General features: G+C 32.8%; 1 protein-coding gene across 5 annotated transcripts in view; it reads right to left on the bottom strand.

Annotated features, from left to right (window-relative positions):
- The window catches only part of ADGRL3 (adhesion G protein-coupled receptor L3), an 838,394-nt gene that overhangs the window by 625,301 nt on the left and 186,551 nt on the right, over positions 1 to 26,542 (bottom strand). The window lies entirely within an intron of this gene.

Here is a 26,542-nt window from a genome sequence, read left to right as displayed (position 1 = left end):
TAATACATTATCTCCATCCTAAAATTACCATTCTGTGAACTCTTAAACAAGCTCCAAACTAGATTTTAATTCTACAAAAAGCTAAATTTCAGAAGTGCATTTATAATGTAAAGATAATACCTCTTTAAAAGAAAGGTACAGCAGAACCTATTTTCCTTTTGGGTTAACCTTATATAGCAAATTACTGTCAATATTTAAATTTTAATAATAAAAATTAAACAAAAACATAGTGTAATTATTTTTAGAGTATCAGTAAAGGCATATGATTTCATGTTCATAAATTATTTTAAGTATGACATTTTATTGTTTGGTTCAAATTTTGGTATAAAAGAGCTTATGGTAATATTTGCTTTTTTTTTAGACAGGGCTAAAATACAGTGAAAAGATGAATGAGGTGATTTTATTTAAAATTGCAATCTATAGACTGCTGCACAGTTTGGTTTTCTAGACACCATTCTTTTGTTTGGTTCATGGAGGCTAGCATTTGGGGACTGTAAATTAACTTAAAATAATAGAAAATAAAATAAATGGCATGTATCCTGTTTGATAATATGAAAAGGAATGGCTTGAGAAAACATAGACATAGATATTGACTTCTTTTTCTTCTCAAACATATGTTTGCTTTTATTAAAAGGTAACTGAAGATGCAAATTAATGAACCAGAGAGAGCCAGTCTTGGAGCAGAAAAGGCCGGTATCAGAATTCCACAGCAAAATCATTGTTCTCATGACATGTTAAGAGTCAAGAAGACAAAATTAATGAGAAAATTGCATTATTTACACTTAAAAGTCAATATATTTTGGAGGATGAATCAACAACTTTCTTCATTATTAATGTGTCTCTTAATCTATAAAAATAATTTAAAAACTCTCAAAATAAGCTTAATAATTGCATGTTAGATGTAGCAACAGGCAGTATAAACACTATAATACCATACATGTTTTCTTATTAAACTTAAAAAAAAAAATCAGGCTATCACTAATTTGGATTTGAACCTCAGTCTAAAACTGTACATGTTGGTTTTGAGAATTTTAAAATAAATCATTATTGACTATATAAATAAATTGAATAATCTAAATTAAAAATCAATTTTCAACTTAAATACTGGTAAGTAGGAGACATTTTCAAAGGCTTAAGACAGAAAACCGATTACTATTCGAAGTCAATCCTATCAGTTAAGAGCTGGAAAAGACAAGCAGGACTTCTGGTAGCCTATTCTCACAAGCCAGGAAGGATCAATTAATCTCTGTACAATCTACAACAAGGCAATTTTTACAAGCAGTAGAGCAAGGGGAAAAATTGGACAGCGGCTAATATCACCATGGGCTACAAATACCCAGGTGCAGGGTCAGTAGTTTAAAACAGCCTTCTCATTGGCCAACTGGGGCCCAGCAAGAAAAGTATTATGGGCCAAGGTAATACATTTGACATATTTGAAATTCATTGGAAGCAAAGAGAAGGGAAAAGATCCATAAAAAGAAGACATACAGAAGAGTATGATAGTCATTTAATGCATTTTTAAAAATGCCCTGCTGGGATGCTGAATTTTTGACATATCTCATATCCATAGGTCCATCTTATAAACAGTACTGGGACCATTCATTTACCATGTTTTTCTCTTATTTTCCTTTCCTCCTTCCCCTCCCCTGTACCTCTTCTTTCCCTAAAAATTATGTAATATACACTCACTATTATTCATATTTAGATAGTTATTTTTCCACATGCATTCCTCATAATTATAGTCTACAAAATGCTTGATATGAAAAACTAATTTATAATTTTGTGTATGACTTATAAAAGAATCCCTTTATTTACATACTTATTCAATCATTCTCTAGTGAATTCATCCATTCAGTTATAGAATGCACACGTTTACATTTGAGAATTCATGTCAAAATTCAAAAGAATTTTTATAGTCTTAAATAACAAGCATTTGTGAAATTAATGACACATATAAACTAATCCAGCCTTCTTTACCTCTGGGTATGTGAATCTTTATTACCTTTTTCCAACCTTCAAGATATTCTATAACAATTACAGAAAAATTGTTGTTAAAGAGCTTTGTTTGGAAGGTAAAACAAGATGCAATATAAACTAAAAACTCATTGAATCAGCTGCCATTCTCTTTTGTTTCTTGTGGACAGCTCTTAAACACCATCAAGAAGTTACAAGTAAAGGAGATTGTAGGACTCTGAAACCTTAAAATTTGAAGGTTACATGGAACATAAAGAAAGAAAATTAAATGATTATTATATTTATTGTATTGCAATTTCAGGATCTGTCCAATCTCAAGGGCTGGAACTATTATTCTCTCATTATAGATTTGAGTAAAGAACAAATTAATATGTCAAAGGCTAATGACATATCTACATCTGTAATATCAAAGTAAGTTATTTTTTAAGTGCATTATTTTAGTATAATTCTTTAATGCAGTTTTTTCCATGTGGCTCTAATGTTGGCTTCCTGATGAAAAAATTACTTCAAATTATCTTTATTATTAATTCTGAAAATTATAATAAAGTATTATAAGGTTTCAATGTATCAGATTTAGGTACTGAGTATAAATTTTACCACTGAAACCAAAAGACAGAAATTCTGCCTAATTACTTAAACATTATTTGCTCAACTTAGAATGACATAAGAATGAAATAAAACCTACACAAATCAGACTAAGGTAATCACATCCATAACATACTATTCTATTTTTAATCTCAGCTGTAACATAAAACCCTACACTCTATTTTATGACAGTTGTTTTCATTGAATGATTTGTGGCATACAAGATATTGTTATTAGTTAAAGGAAATACCAATGACATCACTTAGCCATTATAGGAGATAAACTCACCTATTAAAGAACAATACTAACAGTATTTTATATTTACTGACCTGATATGTCAAATAAGTTACACAGAATATTTTCTTCTAAAAACATATTATAGTTAAAATATTTGAACTCCACTTGCCTCTCCAAATATTAACGTGTAATATTGCAAAGGATTGATAGTTCCTATGACTTATCAGCCACATTATCTATCCTGTTGTGTTTTAATAAATGAGAACAAGAAAATGCAACCTGAAAGTAATACAAACCTGCAAATGGCATATTTATGAATGTGCATTAACTAACAACACAGATATATTCAAAATAATTTTAAACATAGGAAAACAAAAGCTCTATCTTCACCTAAGAAAGAAAATTTAATAAAATGGTTTTTTATCTATCACCGTTAATTATATATATATATATATAATTATATATCTTTAAAAGGTACTAATTCATAGAAACAGCATGTAGTCCTCATTAAATATTATAAGAATTAGGTCATTTTACCTGTTCAATTTAGCTACTCAAGTTATTCTTATAGGTAGAATAAAAATATGCTAGAAGATACAGCAACATAGAGAGTGGATTCTGTAGCATTTTGGTCTCAGTTTGGATTCAAAGCTTGACTTTCCCACTTTAGTTGTGCGACTGTCCAAAAATGTGTTATCCTCAGTTTCTTCATCTATATCACAAAGTACGAATACAATGGTCTCACAGAGTTGATGTGACCATTAATAAGGTAATAATATATTTGCAAAAGCAGGTGTCCAGGGCTTTCTCAATAAATGTTAACTTTTCATTATGAGTGACTTCACCATTTTAGTAAATGAATATATAAACAATTAGAGGTTTGTTTATTCATAGTAATATCTTTGACATCTTTTCAAATATGTTTGCTGAACAAAATAAAATATAATGTAAGCTTAAGTCACATCTGGAAAAATATATTTTTGGTAGGCTTAACATTATAGTGACAACCAGATGTTGAATTATGCAGATCAAAATACATTCTTTTTCTGCTGTGGCTGACCCCTACACCAAGTAATGTTAATTATTTAGAAAACTTAGCATTTGGCAATGTAAAAAACATGTTTTGATTTAATACAAAGAAGTCTCTCAACATAAAAATTTGGCAAACTTAGGGTCAAAATCTGTGATTCAAATTCCACTTTGTATCCCTAAATTTAAAAAATATATATATATATCTGTCTCATGGTACCAATATTTACTCATAATTTTATATTTTATGTTTTTTACTTGAGGATTATGGGGAATTTGAATCAATAAATGATATGCTCCAGAATAAAATTTGGAATTCCATTCAGCTTAGTGGATAGTTCTCTTGTCATGAGAATGTTTCAGCCAGTCTTAACAAAATGTTTTATTTTCATCATAAATCTCAAATTAAAGAATCCCTTTGGGTATTATTAGAGATATGTATCTAGGCTAGGTAGATTATAACCAATACGATGAAGATTCAGTACTAGGAATTTGCAAACAGTACCTCTTATAGAATTGTGCCCTTTATATAAAGTAATAAGAAATGTAAATAGTTACTACCAATTACAATTAAGACTTGAGTTGCTTAAACACAGAAAAATTGGTCAAAGCATATAAAATTTTATTATTTCCTATTCTAATGGAATCATCTATTCACTGTTAAATAAACATTTTTTTTATCTGCCAATATTTTTGTATTGTCCATAATAAACAAATAGCAGTAGTTTCAAACATTTAACTTCTACATTTTCTACATTCCCTACTCAATTAATTACATCTTCTTTTTCTTTTTTAGGCGAGAGAGAGAAACATAGAGACAGGGAGAGGAGAGGTACACAGGCAGGGAGAGAAATGAGAACCATGAACAGGTAGTTGCATCACTTTAGTTGTTCATTGATTGCTACTCTTATGTGCCTTGACTGGGGCTAAACCTGAGCCAGTAATCTCCTGATCAAGCCAGTGACCTTTGGGCTCATGTCAGTGATCCCACTCTCAAGCCAGTGATCCTGAGCTCAAGCTACTGATCCTCTGCTCAAGTCAGCGACCTCAGGGTTTTGAACCTAGGAACTCAGTATCCCAGGTAGACATTTTCCAGCATTCTACCACTGGTCAGGCCCTTCCATTTCCTCTCAAAGATGTAAGTAGCTACTATGTAGACTTTCCAAGATCAAGTCTGGGAAAGGGTTTAGCAAAGCATTCTCATCACATCTTTGTTTACATCTCAGTTATCAATATCTATCACAACATTTGCTGTGTTAATCTCATTAATTTTTAGATTGTCTCACAATTTAAAATTATGAAAGTTCTACTTGAAATTTATGAGTTTTAAAAAGATAAAAAGCTATCCCTGGCATTAATTATGATACTTTTTGACATGATTATTGAAAACATGAAGAGAATTTCCTTTTTAACGGATATATTAACCAGACATTTTTATTTACAAAGGGCAAAAATGAACATAGTATCAATTTAGAATAAACTATTTATATACAGTATCAAGATTTTTATTTTTCATTCTGGGTGGTGATAAAAATTGATGGATTAAAAGAATGTTTCTACTTCTCAGAAGTAAGACTCAATTGAGGAACCCTCAATATTAATAAATATTAAAGGCAAGATAAAGAAGTGTCAAATGATATGATTCTAAACATTTTTCAGGTAAATTGTTTCAAATTCAACTGAATAACTTTTTTAGACCATGGCTATATTCTTATATTTTTGAAGGTCAAAAATTAAGTTGTAATTGAAAAGCAGCAAGGTATATTTCCCTCTTAGTAATTGAACACGGAAGATTATAGAAACATGATTGTGACAGGGACAAGGATTTTCTCCCACGCTTATTCCTTTACCCAGAATACTATCCTTTGCACTTCTCAAATAGACCTTCTCTGAACCTACCTGGCTAACTTAGGTTGTTTCATTATATACCACATACATATTCTCTATTTTTTACAATAATCTCAAAAATACTGTTTCTTTCTTCAGAGAACTTGTGTGCTTTATGTATTAATTAGTGAAATTATTTGAGAAATATCCCTCTTTGCCAATAGACTGTAAACATCATAATACCAGGAACTTGCTGACATATATATTTATATGTATATATACTATATACTGTATATACTATATATATTATATACACTATATATATATATATATATATACTGTATACTCTATATACTATATATATTAACTAGAACAGAGTCTAGCACAGAGTAGGTGTTATGGACTGAACTGCGTTCTTCCAAAATTCACATGTGGAAGACTTAACCTCCAATGTGATAGTATTTGGAGATGGTGCCTCTAAGAATGTTAGGTTAAATAAAGTAATGAGATGAAGCCCTTACGAGTTAAAGAGATACTACAAAGCTCTCTCCATCCCTCAGTTTTTCATGCACAGCCATCTGGGGACATAGTAAGGAAAGGCCATGTACAAGCCAGGAGTACAGCCCACAGTAGGAACCAAATAGGTACCTTGAGAAGGGACTTCTGTCCCCCAGAACTATGAGAAAACAGATTTCCATTGTTTAAGCTATGCTGACTCAGGTATTTTGTTAGGCAGCCTGAGCAGACTAATACATTAAGTGACTTATAAAAACAAAAATGTGTTCAATGATTGATTTAATAAATGAATGAATAAAATATGATGTGAAAAAAACCTTTTCCCATACATTTATTTTTCATAAGTAATAACAGCATTTAATGTAACTTTCTGGCTTTGATAGCCTTTATTCACTCTGAGGAAGTAAAAAAAGTGACTTCTCTAACTGATGAGTTTAGAGAAAGGACCTGACATACCCACTAGCTGCTTTTCCCATACCCATCTGTGGGCAGCCAGGCATGTGCAGGAAACATATTCTGACATATAATTCCATCTATAAAATTTACAGTGGCATCACCCTACAGAGGAGGTTGATTTAACCCTGAGCTTGAAACTGTTTATTTCTGGGATCCAATATGTATGAGATACATTCCCCCACCCCTTTAACGTTTTAATTTTACCTACCACCTGACCTGCGGTGGCACAATAGATAAAGCATCCATCTGGAATGCTGAAATTGCCAGTTTGAAACCCCAGGCTTGCCTGGTTAAGGCACATATGGTAGTTGATGCTTCCTGCTCCTCCCCCTTCTTTCTCTCCCTCTTCTCTCTCTCTCTAAAAATGAATAAATAAAATCTAAAATAAAATAAAATAAAACAATTTGCATCTACCCAAATTATTATTAGCTCTCACTTTGATGAAAACTTACATGTGGCAAAATCATTATATTTATTGTTCCTATCAAATCCATGAAGATGATACTATCATTGTTTCAAGATAGAATGGATCATCAAACATTGAAATCATCAATGGAAATTCTGTTGAATTTTGAAAAATAAATACATATAAAGAAGTACTTAATCCAGTTTGCTAATTTAAATATATTATAAGTTTCTGAACTATTTCATGAAAAATTTCAGTTTAATTAGCTTTTATTATATTAGAGATGAAAAAGTAGATAATATTTTCCCTTATTTTTGCTCATTCTCAGAAAAATTGTCACTAGACATTATGCCCCTGCAAGTATATAAACTCAAGTAATGAAAAGTGCAGCATAACTAAGGTCATAATAGATGCTCAATATAGCATTATTATAATATGTGAGGTATTTCTTATCTGAGCAGACCTCCTCTAGTCCTATACAACAAATAAGATTTCTCTATCATGCTGTGGAATACATACACTTATTTGTATGACACACATTGCTTTTCATTATATATTAAATATTACATGACTATAAAAATGAGAATAAAATGTAAAATAATGGTATAATAAATATACTGATTCTTGACTAAAATATATTCTTGAAAAATAAATCTACAAATACATTTTATCAGTGTCTCTAACTACTTTTTACTGTTACAATCTTCTTATAGCTCTAATGATCTACATGTCCTACATTTGTCAATCTCATTTCTTGCTTGGTATTATTTTCATGTTGGTGATAAAAATTAAGTGTATAAAAATAAAAAATTTAAATAACTTTTAACCCAAATATTTAAACCAAAAGCTTATAAGCAAAAAGTCAGTACTACAATTCTATCTGCATATTAAAATAAAAATAATGAAAATATTCCTCTTCCACATGAATTATCTTAAGTTCCCTAAAGTCAAATTCTGCAGATATTTTAAAAATGAAAATAATAAATTTTAAGAACGCAAAAGGTGTTATAAAATAATCATTTAAAACCTATTGGAAACACAGCATCCACATGAGAATTACAACAGACCTTTCAGTGTGCTGTAGAAACACGTGACATACTTTTAAGTAAATATAATTAAGGATAAGGGAGCAGGACTTTTTTTTTTTTTTTTGGTAACTTTAGCTGCACATATGGAGCATTTTGTTTCACTTCTGGTTTACTTTCTTTTAATCAAAACCCCCACTGTAATGCCTTCACACTGGGCTCAGTGTTGTGGTTACCATGGAAACCATAATTCTGAATGTCCTAACTTGTGTGATTAAAATTTAACACAAAGTAACATTGATAGTGTCCCTCATTTCCACTACAACCAATATCCAATTCTAATTAGCTGCACAATAACTGGTTTGGAAGGAATAAAGAGCTCTGACTACTACACCCTCACATAGCCAGTTATTCACAGGGAGGAATCTCATGAACAATATATAGTGATGGTTCTCTTTTACAAAATGCCGGATTTAAACAGAGGAATTATTTCTATTTGACTTTCAAGTCTCCTCTAGAAAATAAATATAGGTTATTCTTTTTAGATACTGCACACAATATTTTTATTGTATATTCCATTTGCCTGCTCAACTGTATCAAAAGCTTTTTTATAAATGTTTTATATACTGAGGAATATATGAAACTATATGACACTTTAGTTTTTCAAATCCTCTTGTATTAATTATATTCACTTCCATAATTATTACACTTCTCTCTTCAACAGTGAAATAGCCCTTTTGGATACAACATTAAGATGTAACATATGCTAAACATTTTTATTTAACTGAGTTTTAAAAATTCATTGGGATCTTTTCTCTTTTCTTCCTTTTATCTTTCAATGAACATTCTGTTGAGAACTGATAAGTCTCAGTACTCCATTAAGGGAAAATATGCTCTCTTGCTGATTATTTTGATTTGCAAAAAATTATATTGTCTCAGGTGCACACTTGCACTGATCACGTGCCCTGCCACTCATTGCCTCGGCTATAAGCACAAATGTACTGCATTAGTCCAAACTACATTTTATATTTAAAAATTATATTCTGTCATTATGATTAAGCTTCTTGTCTACATTATTATATAGAAGAGCAACATGCATGACATTCCTCCCCACTTCTAAAATCCCAAAGAAAATTGTTTAAGCTTATAGAGCAAGAGGGAAATTTTAAATATTAAACATTTAGAATCAGAAAGAAATCTAAGTCAGTAAGTCTAAGCTCTCAAATTTTAGGGTAGAACTGAGGCCTATAAAAGTTAAACGTTACCCTTAATATGTCAAAAAGTACTAGAACCAGTATTAGTAATTTTAAGAATTCATTTAAAAATTTTCTTTATTTACAACATTAGACTGAAAATTTAATCGTTTATCCCTTTTTCTATTTCTATTTAACAACCTAAACACTGTAAAATATAGAATATATATAGTATTTGTAAAATTAATCTTGAAAATTAATGGGATTAATCAAAAATATGAAATAGGGGTAAATTAATAACTGTTATATGATTCATGCAATTTAAAAATTTGAGTTCACACTGCAAATAATCTGCTTTTCAGATTACATCTTTAGTCATAAAATACACTTTCAAATCATTTCTAAACTAGTCAGCAGTGCCCATACTAATTAATATTAATTCCTGCTGTGAAAAATATAAAATATCATCTCTATTCCTTAGAGTTTCACATACTTCATGTAATGTTATTGTTGTATTAGTAAAGATCTATTAACTGAAGAAAGCAATTACTTATTTATTAATTGAATTTTGGGGGTGACATAGGTTAATAAAATTATACAGATTTCAGGTGTACAATTCTATAACACATCATCAGTATTGTATTGTGTGTTCACCACACCATCAAGTCTCCTTCCATCGCCATTTATTCCCCCTTACCCTCTTCTACCTCCTCCCACCTCTTTTCCCCTTGTAATTTTTACTCTGAATACCATTGTGACATTTGAGTAAATAATATTTATGTAATGTCTGACTCTATGGACAATTCTATTTCTGTAAATGTTCTTCTTACAAGTAAAGGATTGTCTTGTCCTATAAATGGTCCATTCAGGACTTTTATTTGTAATTAAAATATGTGAATAAATTCAAGTAACCCTAATATAGGTTATTATTTCCTTTATGGTTAGAAAGCATAAAGAAAAGAAGGACGGTTCTGTGGGTGGGTGTGTGGGTGTGTCTGTGAAGGGGAACCAAGGGTAAGAATGACAAGTGTGGAAAAAGAAAAAGCACATGCAATAGAGAAAAGCACATGTTTACATCTGATTTGGTTTTAAAATAAATATTAGACTTTGAAAGATCCATATTTAATACATATTAATTTATACATATTTCATGAGTGTACTAAAAAAAGCAAACTGTAAAGCAAACAAACAACAGCAACAAATAGTGTTCTGTACCAGAAACTCCATAAATGGATTTAGTAGATAAAGCAAAGAAAGGCATAGAAGATATTATTTTACGAAGTACTACTAAGTCAGATTAAAGGTGATTGAAGAATTATCATGAATTAAACTTCCTAACCAAGTCTAAATAAAATCTTTATATATGAAATTCTCTGCCTCATTTTAAGTGTTAATAGACAAGGAAAATTTTAAGCTAGCTTATTTCAGTGAAAAAAAATATTCTTCAAGTGGGACTGCCATGCCATTTACTGTTAATAAATTTACAGTGGCTAATAATTCTCACTCCATGATATCTATTGTAGGGTCTACTGAAATGAATATTTTCAATCAATCAATTTCGAAAATTCAACTACTCCTCATTTTAACTCTTGGCCATATATAAAAAAAAAAAGACACTGATAAATTTTCAGGATTAAAGTTTCAGTGAAACATGGTTCAATGATCTTTTTCCTCAAGGCAAAATAAAATATATCAAAACTAACATCACTTTATTATTTCATCATTCAGAAGCTAGCCAGCTGGGTGCGATAAAAATATTTCTAAAATAATACGAAAAATGGTTTACTCCGGAAAATCAACAAAGCATCCTACTTACAAAGTCCAGATTTACCTACCCGCTCAATCCACAGAGTGTTACAGCTTTCCACTGACCAATTCATATCTTACCCCTTCTGTTTCTAGAACTATACACTCAAACTATCATTGGAGTAAAATATAGAAAAGTAGAATCTTTAATATGAACTTTAAAATATCTTCTTTAAAAAATAATATTTCTTAAAAATAAAAGATTCAACATACCTTCAGAAGCCTAAAATGACCAGTATAGTTTTCAAAATTTTTTTCAGGAGATTAAAAAGCCCTGCATTTTTAAAAATTTTCCTAAAATAGGTTCTCATACATAGCACTTAGAAAATTCAAGGAAGGAACAAGAATAACCTCAGCCAGCATCTTAGAAACAGTGGTGTTCTAGCTCTGTTATAAAAGACCTGAGGAAACAGCACAGCCAAGAATTGACAGGTAGAAAGATGCGGTGAGATTCATTCTTTGAAGGATTATGATATTCATCAAATCCCTCAAAATGATGTGCCTTCATATTTCCATATGACCACATTTGCCCTATTACCTTTCTGGACAGTATTTCAATTATTTTTTTTTAATGCAACCCCAATCAGGAAAATGGAGTCTTTACTTCAGTCACATTTGTGTTATTCCTTAATTCCTTTTGTAAGATTATTTAAAATTCAAAAAATGTTGTGAGAATAACAAGAAAGCAAAATTGCTACAGAGAAAAAGAGGTTGTATTAATAAACAAGTAAGAAAAAGTTTGTTGTTTGATAATTCTAACTTTAGATAATTCTGTAAAAATTGCTGAATGATATGACTTGGTAACATTTCCTGTAAAAATGTGAGTAGAAACTGCATTGTTGTTATTACATATTATAGTTTAAAATATATTTGTTATATTGAAAAATAACAATGAAATAGAAAACTTTCTTGTACTGTATCAAATTTCTATTCCTCTCAGTGGTGAAAGTAATAATCTCTCCCTTACTAGATTAATGTACTATTAAATAAATTACAGAAAAATATATTTCAGAGTGCCTGAGACATAATAGACATTCAGTGGTATGAATTTGAATTTGAAAATTATCAAAAGGCCAGTCAAAGCACTCTGATTATAGTATTAGCTGAAAGATAGATTTATAATAAATTTATAGTAACTATATTATATATCAATACAACAAGCAATAAATATGATTCCTCCTTAATGAGTTAAAGTTGGATGTGACAGAAACATCAGTGACTGCACAGAAGAAGTATTGATCCCTTTTAAATTCTACCCGTTCTATCCAATATTTTCAGAGATCAAAGCCCCTAAAATAATAAAATGCACAAGAACTTAGTTTGACTGACTGAAGTTGGCAAAATCGTCATCTATAAGTCAAATGAAATTTTCTCCTTCTATGTTAACATAGTACGTGGCTTTGATACATGTTAACTCCCATAAAAGTTAAAACATACCCAATATTGGTTGATCTGGTATTATTAATATAACATATAGAAATTATTTTTTTCTTATTTTAAAGATTTGATCATCTTTATGGCAGAAATGGGCCAGCATTATGACTGAGTTTGCATGCTAAATTTTCAAACATGAATACATATATAAGGAGACAAAACCTTCTTTTTTATTATTATTTATAAAGTTTGTTAACAGTTCACTTTATGTTAGAGCCAAAGCTAAAGGAATTTTGTCACTGGATATCATGTCTATACAAAATATGAATAGTATTTAGGTGAAAGGCATACTGTAGATAGCACTTCACAAATAAACCCTCCCCCTCCTCAGCTAAAAATAGGCTATTGTAAGTGAAAAAGGGAATAGGCAAAGAAAATAAATCTTATAGACACAGACACAGTATGGGGATTACAAAAGGGAGAGGGGAGTGGGGGAAGCAGAAGAGGAGAAATGATGATGGAAGGAGACTTGATTTGGAGTGCCTAACACACAATACAATACACAGATGGTGTAGTATAGAATTGTACACTTGAAACCTATATAATTATATTAACCAATATTACCAGAATAAATCCAATAAAAAATTTAATATAATAAAATAATCTCAAATCATTGAAAATGTGACCTTCAATTTATGGTGAATATAGTTCGGTGAAAACCATTAGTTCGTCATATCTCATTTGTCTTGACATTAGCACAATATGCTCCCTCTCAGAAGTTGGGACAAAAAAAAATCTGTTAGTGTTTCTCTTTCTAAAGTACCAGTTGACCTACTCTCCTCTAAACCAATGTTTTTCAAATTGTTTTACATTAAACATATTCCTTTGTCATTCCTATTTGGCCCATGCCAGTTAAAACCTTTTCAGCTGTCTTTTAATTTTCTTACCTATTTCCCATGGGTTACAATTGGCTATTTTTTTTTATAAAAATGTTCTTGTGATATTTTACTGAATGGATTCAATAACATTTTATAACCCTCATATTTTTATTATATTTATTATATAGGCTTAACTTAATAATATGGTTTATTTTTGGTTTGGTTTTTTTGACAGAGACAGAGAGAGTCAGAGAGAGGGACAGACAAAGACATACAGACAGGAAGGGAGAGAGATGAGAAGCATCAATTCTTCATTGCAGCTACTTAGTTGTTCATTGATTGCTTTCTCATATGTGCCTTGACGGGGGAGGGGGGACTACAGCAGAATGAGTGACCCCTTGGCTCAAGCCAGTGACCTTGGGCTTCAAGCCAGCAACCTTTGGCTTGAAGCCAGCAACAATGGGGTTATGTCTATGATTCCACACTCAAGCCAGTGACCTCGCACTCAAGCTGGTGAGCCCATGCTCGGCCAGACGATCCCGAGCTCAAACCAGCGACCTCGGGTTTCGAACTAGACTCCTCTACATCCCAGTCTGATTCTCTATCCACTGCACCAACACCTGTGCAGGCTCTAATAATATGTTTTAACTGCAGTGAGGAAACAGACCAGTTGAGATTAAAAGCACCTGAAATAACATAGCACAGTATAGCTAAGGTATTAGAAATGGTCTATGAAGCCTTTTGCCCAGGGATAACTTTCCAAAACTGTATCTGTAGCAAAGGTTTTTAATAGGCTTTCTCTTCTCTTTTACTACTAGCAATTCTTTTCAAATGTGGTATCAGAGGGAATTACAACAATATTTACTAACAAAAGTGTAATGACCAAAAGTATCCTTTTCTTTGAATATTTTTATATGCTGACAATAAACAATGAACTTTCTTTTCAACTACTTATCACTGGATTATCCATAAACTGACAAACCAAAAATACTGCTAATCCAGTATATTTAATGAGGGATGAAATTAAATTGAAATGAAGAAAAATCTATTAAAAACTTCATTTGTGGAATAATTAATAACACAAAGGATTTCTTCACTCCTGGCTGAGAATACTGAGATGCAATATAACAAAAAGTGTTTGTCTACAACAGTCCATTTCTTCACTGAAATTTATAATGGAGAGATTACATGATTACACATGCATTACCACCAAGTTTTACAAAAATCTAGTCATTCACAATTTTTGGCAACAAAGCCAGCAAACAATTACTTGCTTCTATTACAATTGTAAGAGGCAATCTGAGAAGATACTCCCCAGGAATTAAATTTTGTGGATAAACATTTTAGTTAATTGCATTATTGTTCTCACAATATTGAGGGCTATATTAAGCCAAAGCAAAAAATCCAATGTCTTTATTTTTTTCTTAAGCAATTAAAGTCCCTTCCACTAACACATTTTTGAACCCAAAGGGGGAAAAAATGCATGTTATGTAATAGATTGGAAAGATATAAAAGAAACTTTTATTTAAGTATAAAATTAATAATGTTTTAAAGAAGAAAACGTAGTCCTCCCAGGACAAATAAGTTCTAAGAGTATATATTTCAAAAGTTTATGTAAAATGTAGTGCTGAGGGCAGGGATGCTTGTGAACAGTTCACAGGATTCTATAGCTATTAGTTCCAGGCTTCTTCTTCATGGTTTTTATCTGATTGTCTGATCCATCTTAAATGCAATGCATCTTTCACATATCCAGAGATAAGGTTCTTCAAAATAACAGCATCACATTAATACCTATAAAATTATAGCATAATAACATAAAAGGGTGTCTTAATACATCCTTAATTTTTTTCTTAATTATCTTTACTTAATTATCACTCAGAAAAAGTATATTCCCTTAGAACAGATTATTCATTATTCTCTAATGAATACCTTGGCTTTGCCAAGGCCATTCTCTTAAAATGTATGTTCTCTCTTCTCTAATAGTAAAGTCCTTCTCATATGTTACCACTTCTGTAAAGTTTTCCTAAGGCTTTCTACTCTAAATTAATTACTCCCTTTTTCTCATAATTCTATTATAGTACTCAACATATTATAATATAGCCAGTTATACATGGCTATGTCCTTCCAACTAGATTTGATTTTCTCCAGGTCAGAACAGTATTATCATTCTAAAATATAGCAGAGGTCTTATGCACACTGGACACCAATATAATATGTATATATGTAAATACATTTTTATATTAAATTGTGCTATAACCTTCTTTCTCATCAAGATTTTTGATGACATCCCTAAGCCTTTGAAATATGCAACTTAATGAAACAGTGGTTATTCTGCATTACGCAAATGTAACCCAAAATGATGTTTTAAATCTGTTTCCTATTCCTGTAAGCTTAAAATTATTTACAGGAAATGCATGTCTATTCTGAAAAAAAAAATGAGAGAGTTCATTATGAACCTGTTTCAAAATTAAGGAGTGGCATTAATTTTTTATTGATATTAAAATTCTTTAAAATTTAAGTACAATTCTCAATAAAATCCTATCATACTAACAAATGGGGATAAATTTTACATTTACTCTGTATGTACTTAATAAAAAACAAGACCCAGAATTGTTTAACTATTGATAAAGAGTAGGGAAGTTAATGATTTTATTATATTTAAGCTTTCTGGAATATTTAGTGGCTTTTTTCCCCCAGCACAAAAACTTGTTTTTAAAATTACAGGTATTATTTAAAGTTTCTCAGAATGTGTTGTATACATCCATCTTTTCTAACACATTATATTAAACACATACACTAACTTTTCTTCTCAATGACCCAAGTTCATCACAAAATTGCATCATCCTATTTTTTTAAGAGCAAGAATGTTCTTTATGGATAACCTAGTGCTGTCCTCACTAATTGGACAAATGAGAATTCTACAATCCAGAGAGATTATATGATGTGTCCTGAGTCTCACAGCAAGTTAATGGCAAGACAAGGCCTTGAGTGAAGGTAACTTGATCTGGCATTTTTCCTAAAAAAAAAACAATACCACATTTCCAAAATATATATTACTCAGAGCCTCTTAGATACATAAGGATGTTTTGTTCTGATATATAATACTTCTTGCTTGCTATAATTTCTAAATTTTTATGATTTTAATGGTTATTTGGTCCCATATCCTTAATATATATCAGGTTCATTTTTAGTTTGAGTATTTCTGTATTTTTTAATAATCCTGAGTCTTAGATGCTAGTTAAGCATATTTGTTAGAATATCTTATAAAGTAGTTTTCAGTGAGGGCCCTTTCTATGTAAAAAGCAAATGAGCATTAGTTAGAATAAAACAGCTAAATATTACATCCAGTGTAGAAACAGTTAAACTGCAGTTCCTGTGGTTAGCTGCTTTGGGATCATTCACTAAAGAAATCAACACACACTTGTGTAAAAAAAAAATGAGTATCAAGAAAGTAAAAATCATAAAAGCTGCTTTTTCCACTTGGATGATGTAATTTTTCCTACCTCAATTCAGACACCAATAAAAGCAGGCCTTTCTATAGTCAGGCCAGTTTTTAAAAAATCAAAATTTAACTCAGCACTTGAAGTTTAAAGCTTCTGCACAATTTCAATTTTTATAACAAAAGCAGCACTTAAAATAAAATAAAATAGAAACAGAAAAAAAATCTGGTAAGAGAAAAAAAACATACAAATAAGTTTAAAAATCAACTTATATTGTTACCACATGATCCAATTTAACCCTTGAGTATTTACCCTAGAGAAATAAAAATGTATGTGTATACAAACATGTACATGCACATGCATGCAGCACAGGAACGATTCTAGAAACTTTAGTATCACCAAAAATTAGAAACAATCCAGATGCTACTCAACAGGTGGATGGATAACGGAACTATGAGACAGCTACAAAATGGAGTATTGCCCAGCAATAAAGAACCAGTGAATTACTGACATACTCAAAAACAAGGAAGAATCTCAAAGGCATTGAGATGAGTGTAAGAAGTTAGTCTCAAGAGGCTAACAAATCATGTGATTAATTTATAAGACATTCTAAGAAAGCCAAAAATAAAGGAATGAAGAACAGATAAGTGGTTGCTGGCGTTAGAGATCGAGGCAGGGAATAACTACAAAGGGGCAACATGAGGGAATTTTTAGGTGATAAAAACTCATTATACCTTATTTGTGAGGAAAACACAGTTCTATCAAGTCTTACCTCTCAGAACTATACATAGAAAACAAGACAAACAAACAAACAATAAAACTACAAGTACAGATAGAGAGCCAGGAAGATAGACAGACAGACAGACAAATTACAGTCTCAGCTACATCGGTATATAAGAATGCTAAAATTCCTCAAATATTTACAGTGAGTATTTTTTTAAATTTGCTCAATAAAAAGTTTTACATGTAGACATTCAATTTAAAAGATCATGAACAAATCCCTGTCCTCCAAAAAAAAAAAAATGGCAATAATAAATTATTTTTACCTTTTTAACTGTGACACAAAATCCGCAATCTATAAATATTTATAGCATAGGGCAGCTCTCCCTCTATTCAACATAGCATCCCTGATTCAGGTGAAAATGAAGAGCCTTTTTTGAACCTAATAAATATTTCTAATACTATGGCTTGGAGGCTACAGAGGACAGTTTAAGATAAAGGGCATCTGGTTGAGTCCAAGAATGAGGACAAAGGTTCTTCTCTCTGCGTCACTGCTAGTTCAGGATTTACCCATAAACACACAAAAAAATGCAAAGTGAGCAATGTAGTCATCTTAGAGGTTTGACTTCCTATCTCCCAAACTCAGTTTTTCCTGTTTTATCAGTAAAAAAGCTGTCTATTCACTCACAGTGTTTATGCTCAACTATTCTTTTCATTTTATTTTTTAAAGTACTGACTTAAATGACATATTCAGGTATTTTTAAGATGAAAAAACTAAAGGAGCTCTGGTTGCATCCCAAAATTATGGTGGTCACTACCCTGTTTGCCAAAGCAGGAAGATACATAGATGTTTAAAATACCTATAGCTACGCCCTGGCCGGTTGGCTCAGTGGTAGAGCATCGGCCAGGCGTGTGGAAGTCCCGGGGTTCGATCCCGGCCAGGGCACACAGGAGAGGCGCCCATCTGCTTCTCCACCCCTCCCCCTCTCTTTCCTCTCTGTCTCTCTCTTCCCCTCCTGCAGCCGAGGCTCTATTGGAGCAAAGATGGCCCGGACACTGGGGATGGCTCCATGGCCTCTGCCTCAGGCTCTAGACTGGCTCTGGTCGCAACAGAGCGATGCCCCAGATGGGCAGAGCATCGCCCCCTGGTGGGCGTGTTGGGTGGATCCCGGTCGGGCGCATGCGGGAGTCTGTCTGACTGCCTCCCCGTTTCCAGCTTCAAAAAAATACAAAAAAAAAAAAAAAAGAAAATACCTATACCTATGGGGGGAGGGGGTGACAGTAGATGAGGAATGAACTTTGCACTGAATGTCTATCTCACACACTATTTATGTATAATTAGTTTGAATGCTCAAAGTTTTTAGATTCTATTTTTATAATTTTTGCTTTCATTTTATTTATTCAGCACTGTTCACAATGAAACATTAATGTTTTAGGTTAGGCTGATGGCTGCAGTAAGTGATAGGGAACATTACTATACAAGGAAATTAAAATTTATAATCATAACGAAAGAGAGTAGATCTTTTAAATTGAAAATAATTTTTCTGCTTTAGTTTTAATAAGATATTTCCTAACTGACAAGCTTTTATCAGACATTTAAAATACAACACAAAAATTATTTAAAAAATAAAGTGAGGATTCAGGGAAACTGACAGCTTATGGAAGTGAAACCTGAAGTGAAAATTTTACATGTATCAGAGGCTGTAAAAAGTCACCCTGTTAAATATAATTTTCTAAATAAAAATAAATAAATAAATAATGAAAAGTCATACACTTGGACCCAATAACTCTACTGCTATAAACAGCTATTCCAGAAAATAATCACTTACATATCAAAAGATATAAATATATTCCTAGCTCAGTAGTATCTATGAGTAAAATGTAGTATGATGCTAGTAAACAGGTACTTGCATATACCGTGAGGCAACAGATGTTTATCTTTATTAATTTATTTTAAAGATAACTAAGAATTTACACTGAATCATTACTCATGGTTATCTTTGGGCACAGAATTATGAATAACATGAATATTTTCTCATTGCAACATTTCCTAAATTTTCTATAATGAGCACAAAATTTTTAAAATTTTTTTTTTATTTATTCATTTTAGAGATGAGAGGGAGAGACAGAGAGAGAGAGAGAGAGGATAGACAGAGAAAGAGAGAAGGGGGAGGAGCTGGAAGCATCAACTCCCATATGTGCCTTGACCAGGTAAGCCCAGGGTTTCAAACCGGCGACCTCAGCATTTCCAGGTTGACGCTTTATCCACTGTGCCACCACAGGTCAGGCTACACAAAATTATTTTAAATATCTAATACTAAACAGCTATGCTCAAATGATTAGATTATAAAATTTAGTCATTTTAATGTCTTTTTTTTTCTGAAGTGAGAAGCGGGGAGGCAGAGAGTCAGACTCCACAATGTGCCCACCAGGTGGCGATGCTCTGCCCATCTGGGGCACTGTTTCCTTGCAACCAGAGCCATTCTAGCGCCTGAGGTGGAGGCCATGGAGTTCATCCTCAGCACCCAGGCCAACCAACTTTGTTTCAATGGAGCCTTGGCTGTGGGAAAGGAAGAGAAAGATAGAAAGAAGAGGGGGAAGGTGGAGAAACAGATGGGCACTTCTCCTGTGTGCTCTGGCCAGGAATTGAACCCAGGACTTCCACATGCCGGGCTGATGCTCTACTGCTGAGACAACCAGCCAGGGCAAAATTTAATCATTTTAAAACATAATTTTTTTAAAAAAAAATGTACAGTGAGAAAAGTTATATGCACCAAAAATACTGACCTAAGTATATTCAGTATTTGGTTATACTACTTTAGCTGTTGTAAAACTATTAAAAATAAGTTGTATTTTTGTTTTGGTGAAAAAAGTATTGTTGTTTTGAATGTTCACTGCTTTGTGGCCAATTCTGCAGCATAAACCGTGGCTGAGAATGTTGGCTCTGCTCCGCTGAATGGCAGCTATCATTCGAATGCCAAACTTATCTTTATGCAAATTTTCCAAAAGGTCACCATTTATGCATGTAAATTCTGAAGGGCACTAACTATACAGCTGACAGATTCTGACAGTCACTATATCTCCAAGAATGGAATAAGCAAGAATAACTGTCCAAATAATTAATGTGCTTTAACTCAGCCCATGGCCAGTTTTTACATCCTCCACTTTCTGACTGAATTTTTGAAATTAGTTAGAAAATATAATCTCAGAGGAAGCCAAAACTTATTTTTTTCTTTTCTGTACACACTAAATAAAAAAGCAAGACACCTTCAGTTAAAAGTGTATACAATATTTGTAGAGATCACTCCAACCTAGATATAAATATTAACATCTAGCTCTGGATATTATATCTGTAAAAATCAAGCATTATTACTTCTGTAAAGACATCACTACTTTGCAACACACACACAGACACACACACACACACAGAACTCTGCTCCTTAAACGTCAGTAAATTGTGCAACCAGCCATCAGTTGCCAGTTTCAAACCTCATTCCACTGAAACTTCAACTCTCACACTTCAAATGCAATCAGTCACTAAAACCTCTCAATTTTATCTTCTGAATAATCTCAAATGTGTTACACCTCCTCCTCTCAATTCCCAATGTTGTTGCCTTAATCCATAGCTTTATTATACCTCACCTGAGTTATTGCAAATACTTCCCAGAAGATCCTGCTGTGTCTAGGGACACAATTCAGGCATTTTCAAGATGAAAAAACTAAAGGAGCTCTGGTTGCATCCCAAAATTATGGTGGCCACTACCCATGTACCTCCAGAGTTATAATTCGAATATCCAAATCCATGAGCAAAGGCAATAAAAAACCCATAAAATTAGAAATTACAAAAATATTATAAGGGGGAATGTTTAGAATACATTACTTAATGGGATGAGACAATAAACAAATTTATGTGTAATGTAGTCATAAGTGAGCTGGAGAAAAACAAACAGGAGAAGAGGGCAGAGGGGGTCCCCGGGCTGCTTCAGTTTTAAATAGGATGTTCAGAGATAGCTGTCAGAAAAAGAGAATATTTGAAGCCCAGGGAATAAGCCATGGGAATAGCAAGGGAGAATGTAATTGGTAGAGGGAACAATGAGCTGAGGTAAAGTGGCTTTGTGTGTTCAGCATACGGCAATGTAGCCAGGGCAGCTGGAGTGGTGAGCAGACTGAAGACAGAGCAGGTCTCTGCGTGAGGTACAGTAAAAACAGTGGGGGAGAAAAACTGTTGTAATTCCCCAGGCAAGAAGGGATTGTGATATGGACCAAGGTAGTAACCAACAAGGTGCTCAGAGGTATGTGCAATACGTGCCAAAGAAAATTCAATAATTAGCCCAACGATTTAGGCCTAAGGAATCGCAAGAATGAGCCATTAACCAAAACCTTTATTGAGAGTGATGTTTCTGAAAAGGGTTTGTAATTTTGAAAACTAGTTTGACACTGTGGTTAAATATATTCAGAGAGGTCATTTACTGTAGAAAATCTTTCTCCAGCACATCTTTCCTTTGAGGGTCAAGAAATTATTATAGAAACACATAATGCTTAGAAATGCCAAACTCTATTTCAAATGCTATATGGTAATTATGTCAACTCCATATTAAAGATGAGGAAATTGAAGCAGAGGATAAGTAACACCTCTAAATTTATATATAGAATCTGTCTTTGAACCTTGACCTCTTTACTTGGCTTCCTTTCAGAATTTCTTTTCTATCTTATTATTAAAATAGACTTTGAGGTTCTCAAGGCTAATATTGGTTGTAGGGGATGACTACAAAGGGTCATAAGAGAACTTCTGGGAGTGATAAATATGTTTTTATATCTTGATTTTGGTGGTAACTTATACAATTTGATTTGTTTAGGGGAAAAAAAAAAGTGCATTAAAAAGAAAGTTTAGTTGGCCCTGGCCGGTTGGCTCAGCGGTATAGGCCGGGCATGTGGATATCACAGGTTCGATTTCCAGCCAGGGCACGCAGGAGCAGCGCCCATTTGCTTCTCCATCCCTCCCCCTCTCCTTTATCTTTATCTCTCTCCTCCCTTCCCACAGCCAAGGCTTCACTGGAGCAAAGTTGGACTGGGCCCAAAGTACGGCTCCACAGCCTCTGCCTCAGGCACTAGAGTGGCTCCAATTCCACAGCTGGGCCGAGCATCGACCCCTGGTGGGCATACTGGGTGGATCCTGGTCCGCTGCATGCGGGAGTCTGTATGTCTGCCTCTCCCCTACTTCTCACTTTGGAAAAAAAATACCCCTTCCAAAAAAAATACCAAAAAAAAAAAAAAAAAAAGTTTTACTGCCCTTGCTGGTGGCACAGTAGATGGAACGTCATTCCATAGCACCAAGGTGGCCAGTTTGATTCCAGGATTGCCAGCTTGAGCCGGGGGTCACCAACTCAATCCTGGGGTTACAATGCTGAGGTCACTGGCTCAATACCAGGGCTCCAGCTTGATCGTGAAGGTGCTTGCTGGACCCCAATGTCTCATGACCACTCTGAGCCTCGATCAGGGCGCATATGCTAAGCAATCAAGGACACAACTAAGTAGAACAATGATTCAGTGCTTCTTTTTCTTTCTCCCCCTCCATTTTTTTCTCTCACTCTCTCTCAAAAAAAAATTAGTATACATATTATACATCAGTAAACGTGATTAAAATATAATCTAGCAAATATCATAAATTGCTGGAAATTAATATACTTTTTCCATATGTACAGTGAATGTCTCATACTACATAATTTATTCTAATACATGTTTTTCCTGATTAAAGCGAAATTATTCATGTCATCTTCCAACAGTGCTTTCAGACAAAGGAATACATTTTTATTTGTTGCCATGTAATTGTCTCACATGGCTTCAGCCACGTTGACCATGGCAGGAAGAACGAGGGCTTCTCCAATGGTTTCATTCTTTCCCTGAAGGAAATTTCAAATAAGACTTCGAAACACATAAAGTTTAGTGGAAATATGTAGATGACTGAATTGAACATGACTTTAAACATTGATAAAAATGCCAGAGAGGTTGGCATTTGTGTTGCAGATGGGCAGTTTTTCGGTCTTGTTATTCCTGTTGCTGTATACTATCATTAACTTACACCTTAAGACAAGTTTAACCACTTATAAAAGATAAAGCCCTATTTCATAGTCTTCTTGATGATTTTAAGGTTTTAGCTAGCTCATTAATAAATCTGAAGATATCAATGTTTATATCATATAATGAATCTCAATAATGTCTTATAATAGGAGTAAAAAAAAAGTCAGTTTTGTCATTTTTAAAAATTTTTTGATTTGGGCTGGTATTAACAAAATAATCTTGATTTTGTAATTTTTATTTAACACTTCATAAAAACAATTGTCTATAAAGAGTAGTCTAGTTAAAAATGACAATAACTCTATTAACGTACTTATCCAAACACATGCATCATTAGTACACTAAAATATTCTTAAAAATAAACATTGCCATCTAAATCCAGTGAGATACCACTTGTCATCATTTGGATGGCTATAATCAAAATGACAGAAAATAATAACTTTTGGCAAGAATATATCAAAACTGGAACACTCATCCATTTCTGTTGAGAATATAAAATGGTGCAGCCAACCTTGTAAAGTAGTTGTGAAATTCCTCAAACGATAAAACATAGTTACCAAATAACCCAGCAATTCTATGCCAGGTATAGTGTCCAAAAAAAAAAAAAAAAAAAAAAAAAAATGAATGTATATAACTACACAAAAACTTGTATACAAATATTTATAGCAGCATTATTCCTAATAGCCAAAGAATGTAAAAAACTTAAGTCTATCAAGTAATGAGTGGATAAACAAAATGTGATAGATCTATATAACAAATGTTATTCAGCCATAAAGAGAAATTAAGGCCCTGGCCGATTGGCTCAGTGGTAGAGCCTCGGCCTGGCGTGCAGAAGTCCCGGGTTCGATTCCTGGCCAGCACACACAGGAGAAGCGTCCATCTGCTTCTCCACCCCTCCCCCTCTCCTTCCTCTCTGTCTCTCTCTTCCCCTCCCACAGCCGAGGCTCCATTGGAGCAAAGATGGCCCGGGCGCTGGGGATGGCTCCTTGGCCTCTGCCCCAGGCACTAGAGTGGCTCTGGTTGTGGCAGAGCGACGCCCCGGAGGGGCAGAGCATCGCCCCCTGGTAGGCGTGCCGGGTGGATCCCGGTCAGGTGCATGCAGGAGTCTGTCTGACTGTCTCTCCCCGTTTCTAGCTTCAGAAAAATACAAAAAAAAAAAAAAAAAAAAAGAAAAGAAAAGAAATTAAGTACTAATTCATACAAGGGTGGAACTTGAAAACGTAACATTTAATGAAGAAACAGATATAAAAAGCTATGTATTGTATGATTCCATTTACATGCTCAATCCATAGAAGCAGAAAGTATGTTAGTTGTCAGAGGAGGGCAGAGGGAAGGGAAGTAACTGCTCATAGGTACAAGGTCTCTTTTAGGAATGATAAAAATGTTTTGATTGATACAGTAGGTATGGTCATACAACTTCGTGAAATAGAAAAAAAAACACTGAAATATACACTTTAAAATGGTGAATTTTTGATATATGAATTATACCTTAATTTAAAAAAAATTCAACACTGTAAAAATCCCTATGATTCCTCCAGAAACTTCATATTTTGGGGTCCGTAGCAGTCATTATATTTATATGAAATGCCATAAGGTCTTACTCTTTCTTACTTTCCTAATGAAAATAAACATCAAGAGAGGTTCTGAAATTTTCTTCTTACCACTCTATGGATACCATTGAACACTCTAGAGATGAGGCTGGACATTTAAGCTTTCACAGGGCAAACCTGATATTTCAGGGACTATTGCAAACCTACTTTTCCAGACTCATCTCTTAACCTGTCCAACCACACATAGTTAATTCTTTAGCCACACTAGAAATATCAATCCTTCATTGGCCATCCCTTTCTCCTCTGTGTGCACTTTCACAAGCTACTCTACTGGCCTGTAATGTTGACCTCCCTTTCCCTGCCTTAACAACCCCTCAGTGAATTTCAGTTTCCATGAAAGATTCAAGAGCCTCCTACTAAAAGTGACCCTGCTACCAACTTTTTGTTTTCTTACAGTTTTTTATTGACTCTTTTAAGATATATATATATATATATATATATATATATATATATATATATATATAAAATCATTATATATATATATATATATAATGATTTTCATAGAGTTTCAATTCCCACCAGCATGCATTTTTTTTTCTAGAGCAAGCCGCCCAGATTTAAGTCTTGCTTGACTCTTTTTCCTTAAGTGATTAAATCAGCTTATTTTTGGTTTAACTTATTTATTTCACTAAGTACCAAACAAACATTTTATATTCAAGTCAATAACAGAATGTCTAAAAATTTAGGTTAATTATATAAGTAAGTTAATATATAAATACAAATAAAATAAGATTCAATCATATCTACTCTGAAAAATAGGAATAATATTAACTGTACTGTGAATGAATGTGAAAAAGAAACCAGTGGTAACAAATTAAGGTTAAAATATTATACAAAGAAATAAAAATTGGAAATTTAAGTTACTACAAAGGTGAGTGCAGTATTTTTATAGTCTAAGTCACTTAGTACCTTAGAGTAAAAGAAAAAAAAACCCTTTGAAATAGATTGATAATAATTTATAATACATAGCAATTATTATAGTAAACCAAAGTAAATAAAATTTTTTTAATATAAAGAAAAATAATAAAGTTGATATTTCTTATTTTAGTCTGTATATTTACAAAAATTTCCATTGTAGACATTACAAAAACAATCTACAGAAATTAACTTCAGTAACTTCAAAAGGAAAGGAAATTCCAACATTACTGTTGAGTGATTATAATAAAGGACTGTCTTGTCTTCAAATGATCTGCTGAAGAAGATGCACATGTGTGCTGGCCTAAGGTTATGTTCTGCAGAAGTCTTTTATGTTGTACTCTATCAATACATTTGTGATAAATAAAGACATTACTTCTGAAAATACTTTCTTCTATATTAAACAGCTTGGTGTTATAAAGCAAATACACTTTTATTTCCTAATATTCACATGTACTGCCATGAATATGTAATTG

This window comes from Saccopteryx leptura, chromosome 5, assembly GCF_036850995.1.
Source record: "Saccopteryx leptura isolate mSacLep1 chromosome 5, mSacLep1_pri_phased_curated, whole genome shotgun sequence".
Taxonomy (NCBI): Eukaryota; Metazoa; Chordata; class Mammalia; order Chiroptera; family Emballonuridae; genus Saccopteryx; species Saccopteryx leptura.
Note: the sequence above shows the minus strand (reverse complement) of the source record. Positions and strands in the feature narration are given on the sequence as shown.